We start from the raw sequence: 17,871 nt of genomic DNA on the forward strand, positions 1-17,871 counted from the left end.
AATCAAGACAACTCAAGACTGGGCGATATTGCAGTAAAATAATGAATACCAGAAGATAAAGAATAAAAGTTCCTGGCAAAAATCTTAGTAAAATAAATACGACTTTAATGGGCACAACGTTTTTCGGTCTGTACGTGACCGTTTCCTCAGGTGCAAAAGTGTATAATAAAATCACAACAGCCACGAACTTATACATCCCTAAACGGCGTCTTCCAAAACACACCGCGCATGCGCGTAGGTGTGTCCGAAATCTGGGAGTTCAGTTTTAGTCAAATGACCAATAAGGTGCTTGAAGTGAAACACACCTCTCTGATGCGTATATCGCAGGGGTAAACAAATGACCAATAAGGTGCTTGAGGTAAAACACACCTCTCTAATACGTAATCTCGGTAAAGATGTTGTTTGCAATGTAGTGTGGAGCCAAAATCGCCCCATATTACCACTGAATAGACTATCTGATGTGATATAATATAAACTGCCAGATCGGACATGCCTACTGCCGTACTATGCTCATATCAAATTGATTATATAAACATTCCTTTAAAAAAATATTAAAAAAACCAAACAAATTTCTTCATACAAACATATCATAAAATAAAAATTGAAATACAATAACGATAAAAAAGACAGAGCCATGAAAAACATGGGCCTAGATTTAGAGTTCGGCGGTAAAAGGGCTGTTAACGCTCCGCGGGTTTTTTTCTGGCCGCACCATAAATTTAACTCTGGTATCGAGAGTTCAAACAAATGCTGCGTTAGGCTCCAAAAAAGGAGCGTAGAGCATTTTTACCGCAAATGCAACTCTCGATACCAGAGTTGCTTACGGACGCGGCCGGCATCAAAAACGTGCTCGTGCACGATTCTCCCATAGGAAACAATGGGGCTGTTTGAGCTGAAAAAAAACCTAACACCTGCAAAAAAGCAGCGTTCAGCTCTTAACGCAGCCCCATTGTTTCCTATGGGGAAACACTTCCTACGTCTGCACCTAACACTCTAACATGTACCCCGAGTCTAAACACCCCTAACCTTACACTTATTAACCCCTAATCTGCCGCCCCCGCTATCGCTGACCCCTGCATTACACTTTTAACCCCTAATCTGCCGCTCCGTAAACCGCCGCCACCTACGTTATCCCTATGTACCCCTAATCTGCTGCCCTAACATCGCCGACCCCTATGTTATATTTATTAACCCCTAATCTGCCCCCCACAACGTCGCCGACACCTGCCTACACTTATTAACCCCTAATCTGCCGAGCGGACCTGAGCGCTACTATAATAAAGTTATTAACCCCTAATCCGCCTCACTAACCCTATCATAAATAGTATTAACCCCTAATCTGCCCTCCCTAACATCGCCGACACCTACCTTCAATTATTAACCCCTAATCTGCCGACCGGAGCTCACCGCTATTCTAATAAATGTATTAACCCCTAAAGCTAAGTCTAACCCTAACACTAACACCCCCCTAAGTTAAATATAATTTTTATCTAACGAAATAAATTAACTCTTATTAAATAAATGATTCCTATTTAAAGCTAAATACTTACCTGTAAAATAAATCCTAATATAGCTACAATATAAATTATAATTATATTATAGCTATTTTAGGATTAATATTTATTTTACAGGCAACTTTGTAATTATTTTAACCAGGTACAATAGCTATTAAATAGTTAAGAACTATTTAATAGTTACCTAGTTAAAATAATAACAAATTTACCTGTAAAATAAATCCTAACCTAAGATATAATTAAACCTAACACTACCCTATCAATAAAATAATTAAATAAACTACCTACAATTACCTACAATTAACCTAACACTACACTATCAATAAATTAATTAAACACAATTGCTACAAATAAATACAATTAAATAAACTATCTAAAGTACAAAAAATAAAAAAGAACTAAGTTACAGAAAATAATAAAATATTTACAAACATAAGAAAAATATTACAACAATTTTAAACTAATTACACCTACTCTAAGCCCCCTAATCAAATAACAAAGCCCCCCAAAATAAAAAATTCCCTACCCTATTCTAAAATACAAATATTACAAGCTCTTTTACCTTACCAGCCCTGAACAGGGCCCTTTGCGGGGCATGCCCCAAGAATTTCAGCTCTTTTGCCTGTAAAAAAAAACATACAATACCCCCCCCCCAACATTACAACCCACCACCCACATACCCCTAATCTAACCCAAACCCCCCTTAAATAAACCTAACACTACCCCCCTGATGATCTTCCTACCTTGTCTTCACCATGCCAGGTTCACCGATCCGTCCTGGCTCCAAGATCTTCATCCAACCCAAGCGGGGGCTAGACATCCACTGAAGAAGTCCAGAAGAGGGTCCAAAGTCTTCCTCCTATCCGGCAAGAAGAGGACATCCGGACCGGCAAACATCTTCTCCAAGCGGCATCTTCTATCTTCTTCCATCCGATGACGACCGGCTCCATCTTGAAGACCTCCAGCGCGGATCCATCCTCTTCTTCCGACGACTAGACGACGAATGACGGTTCCTTTAAGGGACGTCATCCAAGATGGCGTCCCTCGAATTCCGATTGGCTGATAGGATTCTATCAGCCAATCGGAATTAAGGTAGGAATTTTCTGATTGGCTGATGGAATCAGCCAATCAGAATATAGTTCAATCCGATTGGCTGATCCAATCAGCCAATCAGATTGAGCTCGCATTCTATTGGCTGTTCCGATCAGCCAATAGAATGCGAGCTCAATCTGATTGGCTGATTGGATCAGCCAATCGGATTGAACTATATTCTGATTGGCTGATTCCATCAGCCAATCAGAAAATTCCTACCTTAATTACGATTGGCTGATAGAATCCTATCAGCCAATCGGAATTCGAGGGACGCCATCTTGGATGACGTCCCTTAAAGGAACCGTCATTCGTCGTCTAGTCGTCGGAAGAAGAGGATGGATCCGCGCTGGAGGTCTTCAAGATGGAGCCGGTCGTCATCGGATGGAAGAAGATAGAAGATGCCGCTTGGAGAAGATGTTTGCCGGTCCGGATGTCCTCTTCTTGCCGGATAGGAGGAAGACTTTGGACCCTCTTCTGGACTTCTTCAGTGGATGTCTAGCCCCCGCTTGGGTTGGATGAAGATCTTGGAGCCAGGACGGATCGGTGAACCTGGCATGGTGAAGACAAGGTAGGAAGATCATCAGGGGGGTAGTGTTAGGTTTATTTAAGGGGGGTTTGGGTTAGATTAGGGGTATGTGGGTGGTGGGTTGTAATGTTGGGGGGGGGGGTATTGTATGTTTTTTTTTACAGGCAAAAGAGCTGAAATTCTTGGGGCATGCCCCGCAAAGGGCCCTGTTCAGGGCTGGTAAGGTAAAAGAGCTTGTAATATTTGTATTTTAGAATAGGGTAGGGAATTTTTTATTTTGGGGGGCTTTGTTATTTTATTAGGGGGCTTAGAGTAGGTGTAATTAGTTTAAAATTGTTGTAATATTTTTCTTATGTTTGTAAATATTTTATTATTTTCTGTAACTTAGTTCTTTTTTATTTTTTGTACTTTAGATAGTTTATTTAATTTTATTTATTTGTAGCAATTGTGTTTAATTAATTTATTGATAGTGTAGTGTTAGGTTAATTGTAGGTAATTGTAGGTAGTTTATTTAATTATTTTATTGATAGGGTAGTGTTAGGTTTAATTATATCTTAGGTTAGGATTTATTTTACAGGTAAATTTGTAATTATTTTAACTAGGTAACTATTAAATAGTTCTTAACTATTTAATAGCTATTGTACCTGGTTAAAATAATTACAAAGTTGCCTGTAAAATAAATATTAATCCTAAAATAGCTATAATATAATTATAATTTATATTGTAGCTATATTAGGATGTATTTTACAGGTAAGTATTTAGCTTTAAATAGGAATTATTTATTTAATAAGAGTTAATTTATTTCGTTAGATAAAAATTATATTTAACTTAGGGGGGTGTTAGTGTTAGGGTTAGACTTAGCTTTAGGGGTTAATACATTTATTAGAATAGCGGTGAGCTCCGGTCGGCAGATTAGGGGTTAATAATTGAAGGTAGGTGTCGGCGATGTTAGGGAGGGCAGATTAGGGGTTAATACTATTTATGATAGGGTTAGTGAGGCGGATTAGGGGTTAATAACTTTATTATAGTAGCGCTCAGGTCCGCTCGGCAGATTAGGGGTTAATAAGTGTAGGTAGGTGTCGGCGACGTTGAGGGGGGCAGATTAGGGGTTAATAAATATAACATAGGGGTCGGCGATGTTAGGGGTAGCAGATTAGGGGTACATAGGGATAACGTAGGTGGCGGTGATTTGCGGTCGGAAGATTAGGGGTTAATTATTTTAAGTAGCTTGCGGCGACGTTGTGGGGGGCAAGTTAGGGGTTAATAGATATAATACAGGGGTCGGCGGTGTTAGGGGCAGCAGATTAGGGGTACATAAGTATAACGTAGGTGGCGGTCGGCAGATTAGGGGTTAAAAATTTTAATCGAGTGGCGGCGATGTGGGGGGACCTCGGTTTAGGGGTACATAGGTAGTTTATGGGTGTTAGTGTACTTTAGGGTACAGTAGTTAAGAGCTTTATAAACCGGCGTTAGCCAGAAAGCTCTTAACTCCTGCTATTTTCAGGCGGCTGGAATCTTGTCGTTAGAGCTCTAACGCTCACTTCAGAAACGACTCTAAATACCGGCGTTAGGAAGATCCCATTGAAAAGATAGGCTACGCAAATGGCGTAGGGGGATCTGCGGTATGGAAAAGTCGCGGCTGTAAAGTGAGCGTTAGACCCTTTAATCACTGACTCCAAATACCAGCGGGCGGCCAAAACCAGCGTTAGGAGCCTCTAACGCTGGTTTTGACGGCTACCGCCGAACTCTAAATCTAGGCCATAATGTGGCTACAACAAAATGTCATCAAAATTATATAAAATAAAATACATTGCATGTGAGTGTATACATTAGCATGTCACTCAATGATATCAAAATCGGTATACACTGGTATATAAAAACAAATATATATTATTGTTAAAAATGTTCGTAATGCATATTACGTCCTCTTAGAGAGGTACATGACAGGATGCCATGCCTGGGAAAATATAAAAAAATGTTCAGACATAATTAAAAACCCCAAATGCTAGAATTAACTATGTTAAACTGGTACCGGTCCCTAATGTATGCTATACAAGCAACTGATATCTGATAATAAAGGCTCCATTATTGGGTCCAAGGGAAACTGTGGCATGCATCATTTCTGATATTTTAGAGACTACATTGCTAACACATTCCATATAAAACATAAAGAACACTAGTATTATAAAAAACAATATGTGTCCATATAATTGTTTCGAGTGTTGCTGAGAGATGGATATATGTGTGTGGAATATACAAAGCAGTGAAGTCTCGAACCCATCCCACATATCAATATTACGGCTAGATTTGGAGTTTTGTCGGTAACGAACCGAAAAGCTAACGCCGGCTTTTTTCTGGCCGCACCATAAAAATAACTCTGGTATTGAGAGTCCACATAAAGGCTGCGTTAGGCTCCAAAAAAGGAGCGTAGAGCATATTTAACGCAGCTTCAACTCTCGATACCAGAGTTGCTTACGCAAGCGGCCAGCCTCAAAAACGTGCTCGTGCACGATTCCCCCATAGGAAACAATGGGGCTGTTTGAGCTGAAAAAAAACCTAACACCTGCAAAAAAGCTGCGTTCAGCTCCTAACGCAGCCCCATTGTTTGCTATGCGGAAACACTTCCTACGTCTGCACCTAACACTCTAACATGTACCCCGAGTCTAAACACCCCTAACTTTACACTTATTAACCCCTAATCTGCCGCCCCCGCTATCGCTGACCCCTGCATATTATTATTAACCCCTAATCTGCCGCTCCGTAAACCACCGCTACTTACATTATCCCTATGTACCCCTAATCTGCTGCCCTAACATCGCCGACCCCTATATTATATTTATTAACCCCTAATCTGCCCCCCACAACGACGCCTCCACCTGCCTACACTTATTAACCCCTAATCTGCCGAGCAGACCTGAGCGCTACTATAATAAAGTTATTAACCCCTAATCCGCCTCACTAACCCTATAATAAATAGTATTAACCCCTAATCTGCCCTCCCTAACATCGCCGACACTTAACTTCAATTATTAACCCCTAATCTGCCGACTGGAGCTCACCGCTGTTCTAATAAATGTATTAACCCCTAAAGCTAAGTCTAACCCTAACACTAACACCCCCCTAAGTTAAATATAATTTACATCTAACGAAATTAATTATCTCTTATTAAATAAATTATTCCTATTTAAAGCTAAATACTTACCTGTAAAATAAATCCTAATATAGCTACAATATAAATTATAATTACATTGTAGCTATTTTAGGATTTTATTTTACAGGCAACTTTGTAATTATTTTAACCATGTACAATAGCTATTAAATAGTTAAGAACTATTTAATAGTTACCTAGTTAAAATAATTACAAAATTACCTGTAAAATAAATCCTAACCTAAGTTAGAATTAAACCTAACACTATACTATCATTAAATTAATTAAATAAAATACCTACAATTACCTACAATTAAACCTAACACTACACTATCAATAAATAAATTAAATACAATTCCTACAAATAACTACAATGAAATAAACTAACTAAAGTACAAAAAATAAAAAAGAACTAAGTTACAAAAAATAAAAAAATATTTACAAACATAAGAAAAATATTACAACAATTTTAAACTAATTACACCTACTCTAAGCCCCCTAATAAAATAACCAAGACCCCCAAAATAAAAAATGCCCTACCCTATTCTAAATTACTAAAGTTCAAAGCTCTTTTACCTTACCAGCCCTGAACAGGGCCCTTTGCGGGGCATGCCCCAAGAAGTTCAGCTCTTTTGCCTGTAAAAAAAACATACAATACCCCCCCCCAACATTACAACCCACCACCCACATACCCCTAATCTAACCCAAACCCCCCTTAAATAAACCTAACACTAAGCCCCTGAAGATCATCCTACCTTGTCTTCACCTCACCAGGTATCACCGATCCGTCCTGGCTCCAAAATCTTCATCCAACCCAAGCGGGGGCTGGCGATCCATCATCCGGTGGCTTAATGAGAATTAAGGTAGGAATATTCTGATTGGCTGATGGAATCAGCCAATCAGAATCAAGTTCAATCCGATTGGCTGATCCAATCAGCCAATAGTATTGGCTGTTCCGATCAGCCAATAGAATGCGAGCTCAATCTGATTGGCTGATTGGATCAGCCAATCGGATTGAACTTGATTCTGATTGGCTGATTCCATCAGCCAATCAGAATATTCCTACCTTAATTCCGATTGGCTGATAGAATCCTATCAGCCAATCGGAATTTGAGGGACGCCATCTTGGATTACGTCCCTTAAAGGAACCGTCATTCTTCAGTTGGACGTCGCCAGAAGAAGATGGGTCCGCGGTGGAGGTCTTCAGGATGGAGCCGGTCGTCATCGGATGAAGATAGAAGATGCCGCTTGGATCAAGATGGTTGCCGGTCCGGATCGCCTCTTCTTCCCGGATAGGATGAAGACTTTGGAGCCTCTTCTGGACCTCTTCAGCCACCGGATGATGGATCGCCAGCCCCTGCTTGGGTTGGATGAAGATTTTGGAGCCAGGACGGATCGGTGATACCTGGTGAGGTGAAGACAAGGTAGGATGATCTTCAGGGGCTTAGTGTTAGGTTTATTTAAGGGGGGTTTGGGTTAGATTAGGGGTATGTGGGTGGTGGGTTGTAATGTTGGGGGGGGTATTGTATGTTTTTTTTTACAGGCAAAAGAGCTGAACTTCTTGGGGCATGCCCTGCAAAGGGCCCTGTTCAGGGCTGGTAAGGTAAAAGAGCTTTGAACTTTAGTAATTTAGAATAGGGTAGGGCATTTTTTATTTTGGAGGTCTTTGTTATTTTATTAGGGGGCTTAGAGTAGGTGTAATTAGTTTAAAATTGTTGTAATATTTTTCTTATGTTTGTAAATATTTTTTTATTTTTGTAACTTAGTTCTTTTTTATTTTTTGTACTTTAGTTAGTTTATTTCATTGTAGTTATTTGTAGATATTGTATTTAATTAATGTATTGATAGTGTAGTGTTAGGTTTAATTGTAGGTAATTATAGGTATTTTATTTAATTAATTTAATGATAGTATAGTGTTAGGTTTAATTCTAACTTAGGTTAGGATTTATTTTACAGGTAATTTTGTAATTATTTTAACTAGGTAGCTATTAAATAGTTCTTAACTATTTAATAGCTATTGTACCTGGTTAAAATAATTACAAAGTTGCCTGTAAAATAAATATTAATCCTAAAATAGCTACAATGTAATTATAATTTATATTGTAGCTATATTCGGATTTATTTTACAGGTAAGTATTTAGCTTTAAATAGGAATAATTTATTTAATAAGAGTTAATTTATTTCGTTAGATTAAAATTATATTTAACTTAGGGGAGTGTTAGTGTTAGGGTTAGACTTAGCTTTAGGGGTTAATACATTTATTAGAATAGCGGTGAGCTCCGGTCGGCAGATTAGGGGTTAATAATTGAAGTTAGGTGTCGGCGATGTTAGGGAGGGCAGATTAGGGGTTAATACTATTTATTATAGGGTTAGTGAGGCGGATTAGGGGTTAATAACTTTATTATAGTAGCGGTGCGGTCCGCTCGGCAGATTAGGGGTTAATAAGTGTAGGCAGGTGGAGGCGACGTTGAGGGGGGCAGATTAGGGGTTAATAAATATAATATAGGGGTCGGCGGTGTTAGGGGCAGCAGATTAGGGGTACATAGCTATAATGTAGGTGGCGGCGCTTTGCGGTCGGCAGATTAGGGGTTAATTATTGTAGGTAGCTGGCGGCGACGTTGTGGGGGGCAGATTAGGGGTTAATAAATATAATACAGGGGTCGGCGGTGTTAGGGGCAGCAGATTAGGGGTACATAAGTATAACGTAGGTGGCGGTCGGCAGATAAGGGGTTAAAAAAATTTAATCGAGTGGCGGCGATGTGGGGGGGCCTCGGTTTAGGGGTACATAGGTAGTTTATGGGTGTTAGTGTACTTTAGAGTACAGTAGTTAAGAGCTTTTTGAACCGGCGTTAGCCCAGAAAGCTCTTAACTACTGACTTTTTTCTGCGGCTGGAGTTTTGTCGTTAGATTTCTAACGCTCACTTCAGACACGACTCTAAATACCGGAGTTAGAAAGATCCCATTGAAAAGATAGGATACGCAATTGACGTAAGGGGATCTGCGGTATGGAAAAGTCGCGGCTGAAAAGTGAGCGTTAGACCCTTTTTTGAGTGACTCCAAATACCGGAGTTAGCCTAAAACCAGCGTTAGGAGCCTCTAACGCTGGTTTTCACGGCTAACGCCAAACTCCAAATCTAGGCCTTAGTATTTAATGATGTGGGTAATGGAGTTAAAACCATATAGATATCATATTTCACAGTCACCTATAACTGTATTTCCTACATGGTAATAGAGTCATCATATATATAATTGTATTGAGGTTTATCCTCCTGACTAACTTATTTAAAACCAAAAATATATATAATAATAGTGTGGTCTGACAAAGGGAATGGTTCCATTGAAATTTACAATAAATCAATGAATGACTCATATGTGGATAAATATATATATATATAATGAATGAATTTGTAGATAAAATAATCTAAGTAATTAGCCTTGATGTGTGACCTCAAAAATAGTGTCATAAATCTGGCATGTTGGTAATATATTGTAACCATATATAGAGCCTTAGTATATTTCAGTTAAAAGCAGCCATATCAATATTTGCATTTAAGCCGCCAGGAGACAAAGTTCGCAATTTCCAAATCCAGAAAGTCTCCCTTTGTCTTAAATGCAAATATCTGTTCCTACCCCATTTGGGGTTCACTTGTTCTATAGGAAAAATGCTAAACAAATTGGATGTACCCATATGGCAATGGTTAGCGTGTCTAGGGACACTGTGGTTAGCAATATTTTTAAGTGTGTTTTGATGTGAAATTTTTCCTTACTTACATGAGATACAAATTCAATTCTCTTATTGTTAGTGTATTGACACAATCCGCAATTGGCCCTATTGCATTTAAAAAAACCTGGTTTACCTAGGAAACTATTGCCAAATTTACTTGTTTTTTTTGCCAGTTGGACAATTCTTCTTCATTACACTCATTGCACTTATTTCTTGCTCTCATATACCTTTTTTCAAGCAGATCTAGGGGGTAATGTTTCTCAAAAACCTATTTTTCAGTACAGTCGCCTGCATGTCATAAGTTTCTAAGTCAGTACAATTCCTGCAAATCCTACAAAATTGATTGTAGGGGATATTTTTCTTCCAAGGTAAATGGTGGTTGCTTTTGTAGTTTAAGTAACTATTCGCATCCACTGACTTAAAAAAAAGTTTTGGTAGAGATGTTCCCTAAAGTGTCCCATGTTAGTATCAGATCCAAAAATTCTATGCTATTGCCATCCATTTTAGAAGTAAACTCAAGACCCAATGGATTACTATTTAAACTGTCAATGAAATTCTGAGCTTCTAGGGCATCACCTTCCCATATAAACAGGAGATCATCTATAAAGCGGCCATAGAAGACTAGGTTCGCCCCATACGAGGAAGGGTAGATGTAATGTTCCTCGAAAAATCCCAAGAAGAAGGGAGAGACCTGGTCTGGTTGACCTGTGATGTCTATGCTTTATACTTCAACATTGCTCACCATTTGGGAATTCAAGCTATTGAGTATTATTTAAAGAGAGACATCTACATGCCAGTCAAACAAAGGGATTTTCTATTAGAATGTATTTCCTTTGTATTGGAACACAATTATTTTGTTTACCAAGAAAAATTCTACTTGCAGATCAAAGGAACGGCCATGGGGACTAGGTTCGCCCCTAGTTTTGCTAATCTCTTTATGGGATTTTTCGAGGAACATTACATCTACCCTTCCTCATATGGGGCGAACCTAGTCTTCTATGGCCGCTTTATAGATGATCTCCTGTTTATATGGGAAGGTGATGCCCTAGAAGCTCAGAATTTCATTGACAGTTTAAATAGTAATCCATTGGGTCTTGAGTTTACTTCTAAAATGGATGGCAATAGCATAGAATTTTTGGATCTGATACTAACATGGGACACTTTAGGGAACATCTCTACCAAAACTTTTTTCAAGTTAGTGGATGCGAAAAGTTACTTAAACTACAAAAGCAACCACCATTTACCTTGGAAGAAAAATATCCCCTACAATCAATTTTGTAGGATTCGCAGGAATTGTACTGACTTAGAAACTTATGACATGCAGGCGACTGTACTGAAAAATAGGTTTATTGAGAAACATTACCCCCTAGATCTGCTTGAAAAAAGTTATATGAGAGCAAGAAATAAGTGCAGAGAGGATTTCTTTACTAAGAATAAGGAGATTACACAAATTACAGCCAAGGAATCTGATAAGGTAAATGAGAAGGTCAGATTTATAACACAATATAACAACAATCATAATAAAATCAAAAATATTCTAGGTAAATACTGGCACATTCTGACAGGGGATCCTTTGTTGAGGGAGAGTATAGGAAATTCGCCTATCTGTACTTTCAGACGTGCCCCCACATTAAAAAATCTATTGGCTCCCAGTAAGATTGTAATGAAGAAGAATTGTCCAACTGGCAAAAAAAACAAGTAAATTTGGCAATAGTTTCCTAGGTAAACCAGGTATTTTTAAATGCAATAGGGCCAATTGCGGATTGTGTCAATACACTAACAATAAGAGAATTGAATTTGTATCTCATGTAAGTAAGGAAAAATTTCACATCAAAACACACTTTACGTGTGATTCAGCATTCGTAGTCTACTTGTTAGAATGTAATTGTGGGGTTCAATATGTGGGAAGAACCTTGAGACCCCTCAAAAAAAGATGGAGTGAACACCTGAGAAATATTAGTAAAACTATTGCTAACCACAGTGTCCCTAGACACGCTAACCATTGCCATATAGGTACATCCAATTTGTTTAGCATTTTTCCTATAGAACAAGTGAACCCCAAATGGGGTAGGAACAGATATTTGCATTTAAGACAAAGGGAGACTTTCTGGATTTGGAAATTGCGAACTTTGTCTCCTGGCAGCTTAAATGCAAATATTGATATGGCTGCTTTTAACTGAAATATACTAAGGCTCTATATATGGTTACAATATATTACCAACATGCCAGATTTATGACACTATTTTTGAGGTCACACATCAAGGCTAATTACTTAGATTATTTTATCTACAAATTCATTCATTATATATATATATATATATATATATATATATATATATATATATATATATATATCCACATATGAGTCATTCATTGATTTATTGTAAATTTCAATGGAACCATTCCCTTTGTCAGACCACACTATTATTATATATATTTTTGGTTTTAAATAAGTTAGTCAGGAGGATAAACCTCAATACAATTATATATATGATGACTCTATTACCATGTAGGAAATACAGTTATAGGTGACTGTGAAATATGATATCTATATGGTTTTAACTCCATTACCCACATCATTAAATACTAATATTGATATGTGGGATGAGTTCGAGACTTCACTGCTTTGTATATTCCACACACATATATCCATCTCTCAGCAACACTCGAAACAATTATATGGACACATATTGGTTTTTATAATACTAGTGTTCTTTATGTTTTATATGGAATGTGTTAGCAATGTAGTCTCTAAAATATCAGAAATGATGCATGCCACAGTTTCCCTTGGAAAAATAATGGAGCCTTTATTATCAGATATCAGTTGCTTGTATAGCATACATTAGGGACCGGTACCAGTTTAAAATGATTAATTCTAGCATTTGGGGTTTTTAATTATGTCTGAACATTTTTTTATATTTTCCCAGGCATGGCATCCTGTCATGTACCTCTCTATGCATTACGAACATTTTTAACAATAATATATATTTGTTTTTATATACCAGTGTATACCGATTTTGATATCATTGAGTGACATGCTAATGTACACACTCACATGCGATGTATTTTATTTTATATGATTTTGATGACATTTTGTTGTAGCCACATTATGTTTTTCATGGCTCTGTCTTTTTTATCATTATTGTATTTCAATTTGTATTTTATGATATGTTTGTATGAAGAAATTTGTTTGGTTTTTTTAATATTTTTTTAAAGGAATGTTTATATAATCAATTTGTTATGAGCATAGTACGGCAGTAGGCATGTCCGATCTGGCAGTTTATATTATATCCCATCAGATAGTCTATTCAGTGGTAATATGGGCCGATTTTGGCTCCACACTACATTGCAAACAACATCTTTACCAAGATTACGTATTAGAGAGGTGTGTTTTACCTCAAGCACCTTATTGGTCATTTGTTTACCCCTGCGATATACGCATCAGAGAGGTGTGTTTCACTTCAAGCACCTTATTGGTCATTTGACTAAAACTGAACTCCCAGATTTTGGACACACCTACGTGCATGTGCGGTGTGTTTTGGAAGACGCCGTTTAGGGATGTATAAGTTTGTGGCTGTTGTGATTTTATTATACACTTTTGCACCTGAGGAAACGGTCACGTACAGACCGAGAAACGTTGTGCCCATTAAAGTCTTATTTATTTTACTAAGATTTTTGCCAGGAACTTTTATTCTTTACCTTCTGGTATTCATTATTTTACTGCAATATCGCCCAGTCTTGAGTTGTCTTGATTATTGGCTCTTAACGGGTGAGCACAAACCGTACATTTGTATCCTGAGCTGGCCACAGTTTTGTCAGCTGTAAAGACTGTCTGAAGCAGAGACTACCACCGAAGCCAACACAGCCGGTCTACACGAGCAGACTTACCTTACCACATTTGGAGTGGGAGTTAGCTGGACGACTCTGAGGGTCCAGGAGGCTTTTGTGACACTTCTCAAGTGTCTGCAATCTTGTGAGTACATTTCGACTTACATATATTGCGTGTCTTACCTCATTGATTTTTGCACTATGTTGGCGCCTTCTTTTATCTCACTTTCTACCTGTTGGTTGAGTCTTTCTCTGAGGCTGGATCCCGAAAGGCTCTGGCGATGCATAGGAGTTAAAAAGGTCCGCATGTCCTCCATCAACAACACATCAGGAAAGCGTCCTGTCCTTGCCGCCGTGGTCGTGGGAGGAGGAGGAGGATTACTTTCATCTCTTCCTCTGTTAGATTCCTGTTGTGCTGTGACATCAACCTTATACGCTGTGTAAAGCATAGTTTTTAATTTATTTTGGAACTGCTCTATCCTTTCCGACTTGCGGGAGTTTGGTAACATTTCAGTCACTTTATGCTTATACCGGGGGTCTAGTAGCGTGGACACCCAGTACAGGTCGTTCTCCTTCAGCTTTTTTATACAAGGGTCCCTCAACAGGCACGACAGCATGAAAGACCCCATTTGCAGAAGGTTGGATGCCGAGCTAATCATGTCCCGTTCCTCGTCCTCACTGATGTCACTGAAGGTATCTTCTTCCCCCCAGCCACGTACAACACCATGGGTACCAGATAGGTGACAACAACGAGCACCCTGGGATGCCTGTTGTGCTTGGTCTTCCTCCTCCTCCTCAAAGCCACATTCCTCCTCTGACTCCTCTTCTTCCCATTCCTCTTCCTGCGTTGCCCCAGGTCCAGCAAGCGATGCTGATAAGGCTGTTTCTGGTGGTGATGGACACCACAACTCTTCCTCTTCCTCTTCAAGCTCATCTATGGCCTGATCCAGCACTCTTCGCAGGGCACGCTCCAGGAAGAAAACAAATGGTATGATGTCGCTGATGGTGCCTTCGGTGCGACTGACAAGGTTTGTCACCTCCTCAAAAGGACGCATGAGCCTACAGGCATTGCGCATGAGCGTCCAGTAATTTGGCAAAAAAATCCCCAGCTCCCCAGAGGCTGTCCTAGCACCCCTGTCGTTAACAGCTTTTTCTTGTTGGAGCAGTCGGTCGAACATTAGGAGTGTTGAATTCCAACGTGTCGGGCTGTCGCAAATCAAGCGCCTCACTGGCAGGTTGTTTCGACGCTGGATATCGGACAAGTGTGCCATGGCCGTGTAGGAACGCCTGAAATGGCCACACACCTTCCTGGCCTGCTTCAGGATGTCCTGTAAGCCTGGGTACTTATGCACAAAGCGTTGTACAATCAGATTACACACATGTGCCATGCACGGCACATGTGTCAACTTGCCCAATTTCAATGCCGCTACCAAATTACTTCCATTGTCAGAAACAACCTTGCCAATCTCCAGTTGATGCAGAGTCAGCCACTGATCCACCTGTGCGTTCAGGGCGGACAGGAGTGCTGGTGCGGTGTGACTCTCGGCTTTCAGGCAAGTCAACCCCAAGACGCCGTGACACTGCCATATCCGGGATGTGGAATAGTACCTGGGGAGCTGGGGGGGTGCCGTTGGTGTGGAGCAAGATGCAGCAGCAGAAGAGGACTCAGCCGAGGAAGAGGTTATGGAAGAGGATGGAGTAGGAGGAGTAGAGGACGTAGCAGCAGGCCTGCCTGCAAGTCGTGGCGGTGTCACTAACTCCTCTGCAGAGCCACACATTCCATGCTTGGCAGACATCAGCAGGTTTACCCAATGCGCAGGGTAGGTGATATACCTGCCCTGACCATGCTTTGCAGACCAGATATCAGTGGTCATATGGACCCTTGCCCCAACGCTGTGTGCCAGACATGCCATTACTTCCTTTCGCACAATCGAGTACAGGTTTGGGATTGCCTTTTGTGAAAAGAAATTTCGGCCAGGTACCTTCCACTGCGGTGTCCCGATACAAATTTTTTGAAAGCCTCAGACTCCACCAGCTTATATGGTAAAAGCTGGTGGGCTAAGAGTTCAGACAAGCCAGCTGTTAGACACCAGGCAAGGGGGTGACTTTGGGAAATTGGCTTCTTACGCTCAAACATGTCCTTGACAGACACCTGACTGTGGGCAGATGACCAGGAACTGCTACGTAAGAGAGACTGAGTGGAGGATGGTTGAGAGGGGGAAAGGAGGACAGCAGTGGTTGACGTGGCTAAAGATGCTGGACCAGGAGGAGGAGGGCGGCTTTGAGTTTGTGTGCTGCTTCTACTCATGTGTTCTTCCCATCGGCGTTTGTGATGTGAGACCATGTGCCTTCGCAAAGCAGTTGTACCTAGGTGGGTGTTGGACTTCCCACGACTCAGTTTCTTTTGGCACAGGTTGCAAATGGCATCGCTGTTGTCAGAGGAAGACACACAAAAAAAATGCCACACTGCTGAGCTCTGCGATGATGGCATTCTGGTGGTGGCAACAGCATGCGTTGATTGGCGTGCTGTCTGGCTGACCCCGGGTGCCGATGCATGCTGTCTGACTGTGCCACTAGCTCCTTGCGACGACCTCTACCTGCTTCCAACTCGCCTCCTCCTCCTCCTCTCTGTCTCCCCATCTGAACTTTCCCCTCTTCTTCTTCTCTTCTAGCGGGCACCCACGTGACATCCACGGACACATCATCATCAACCGCTTCACTTGTATCTGACACATCAACAAAGGAAGCAGCAGTGGGTACATCATCATCATCATCACACCGTACGTCCATGTCTGTAATGCTGCCTGACTGAGACATATCACTGTTATCTACGTCCTCTGTCAATGATGGTTGCGCATCACTCATTTCTTCCAACTGATGTGTCAATAACTCCTCTGACAGATCAAGTGAAGTGGCTGTGGTGCTAGTGTTGGTGGTGGCGACAGGCGGGCGAGTGGCACTGGTCACTTGAGAGGTGCCCAAAGCACAGGTGGAGGTGGATGGTGCGTCAAGGTTAGGACTAGGAGCAGAAGCTGTAGAAGATTGGGTGTCCTATGTTAGCCATTCTACTAGGTCCTCCTCAGAACTTTTTGCATCCCTGGCACCTGGCCTCTGAACACTGTGCATAGTTGTAGGGTCTAAGGGAATCACAGCACCACAACGGCATCTGCGGGGTGGCCTGCCTCTGCCTGTCATTTTTTTTTAAATGTACACTTACAATACTATTAAACAAATTATGAGTGGTGGCACTGGGCAAGTGGGCACAGTATACGCTGTGAGCCTGACACAAAAAAGCAGACTGATGTTTCAAAGTCAAAAAAGTTTATTTTTTAAATATTAAAAGTACTGTGACAACAAATATGAGTGGTGCCACTAACTTGGCAAATGGCCCTGGCACACACGCTGGCAGGCAGGCAACTTCAATAAGATTGCTATAGTTAACTGATGTTTCACAGTCAAAAAAGTTTTTTTATTAAATATTTAAAATACTGTTATAACAAATATGATTGGTGGCACTAGTTGGCAAGTGGGCCTGGCACACACGCTGGCAGGCAGGCAACTGCAATTCAATTGCACTAGCAGACTGATGATTCACAGTCAAAAAAGTTTTTATTTTAAATATTTACACTACTGTTATAACAAATATGATTGGTGGCACTAGTTGGCAAGTGGGTCTGGCACACACGCTGGGAGGAAGGCGACTGCAATTAGATTACACTTGCTGACTGATGCTTCACAGTCAAAAAAGATTTTTTTTTAAATATTTACACTACTGTTATAACAAATATGATTGGTGGCACTAGTTGGTAAGTGGGCCTGGCACACACGCTGGCAGGCAGGCAACTGCAATTCAATTACACTAGCAGACTGATGATTCACAGTCAAAAAAGTTTTTATTTTAAATATTTTCAAACAGTTATAAAAAAATTGGATTGGTGGCAATAGTTGGCAAGTGGGCCTGGCACACACGCTGGCAGGCAGGCAACTTCAATTAGATTACACTAGCAGACTAATGTTTCACAGTCAAAAAATATTTTTT

Source organism: Bombina bombina, chromosome 5 (genome assembly GCF_027579735.1).
Source record: "Bombina bombina isolate aBomBom1 chromosome 5, aBomBom1.pri, whole genome shotgun sequence".
NCBI classification, from domain to species: domain Eukaryota; kingdom Metazoa; phylum Chordata; class Amphibia; order Anura; family Bombinatoridae; genus Bombina; species Bombina bombina.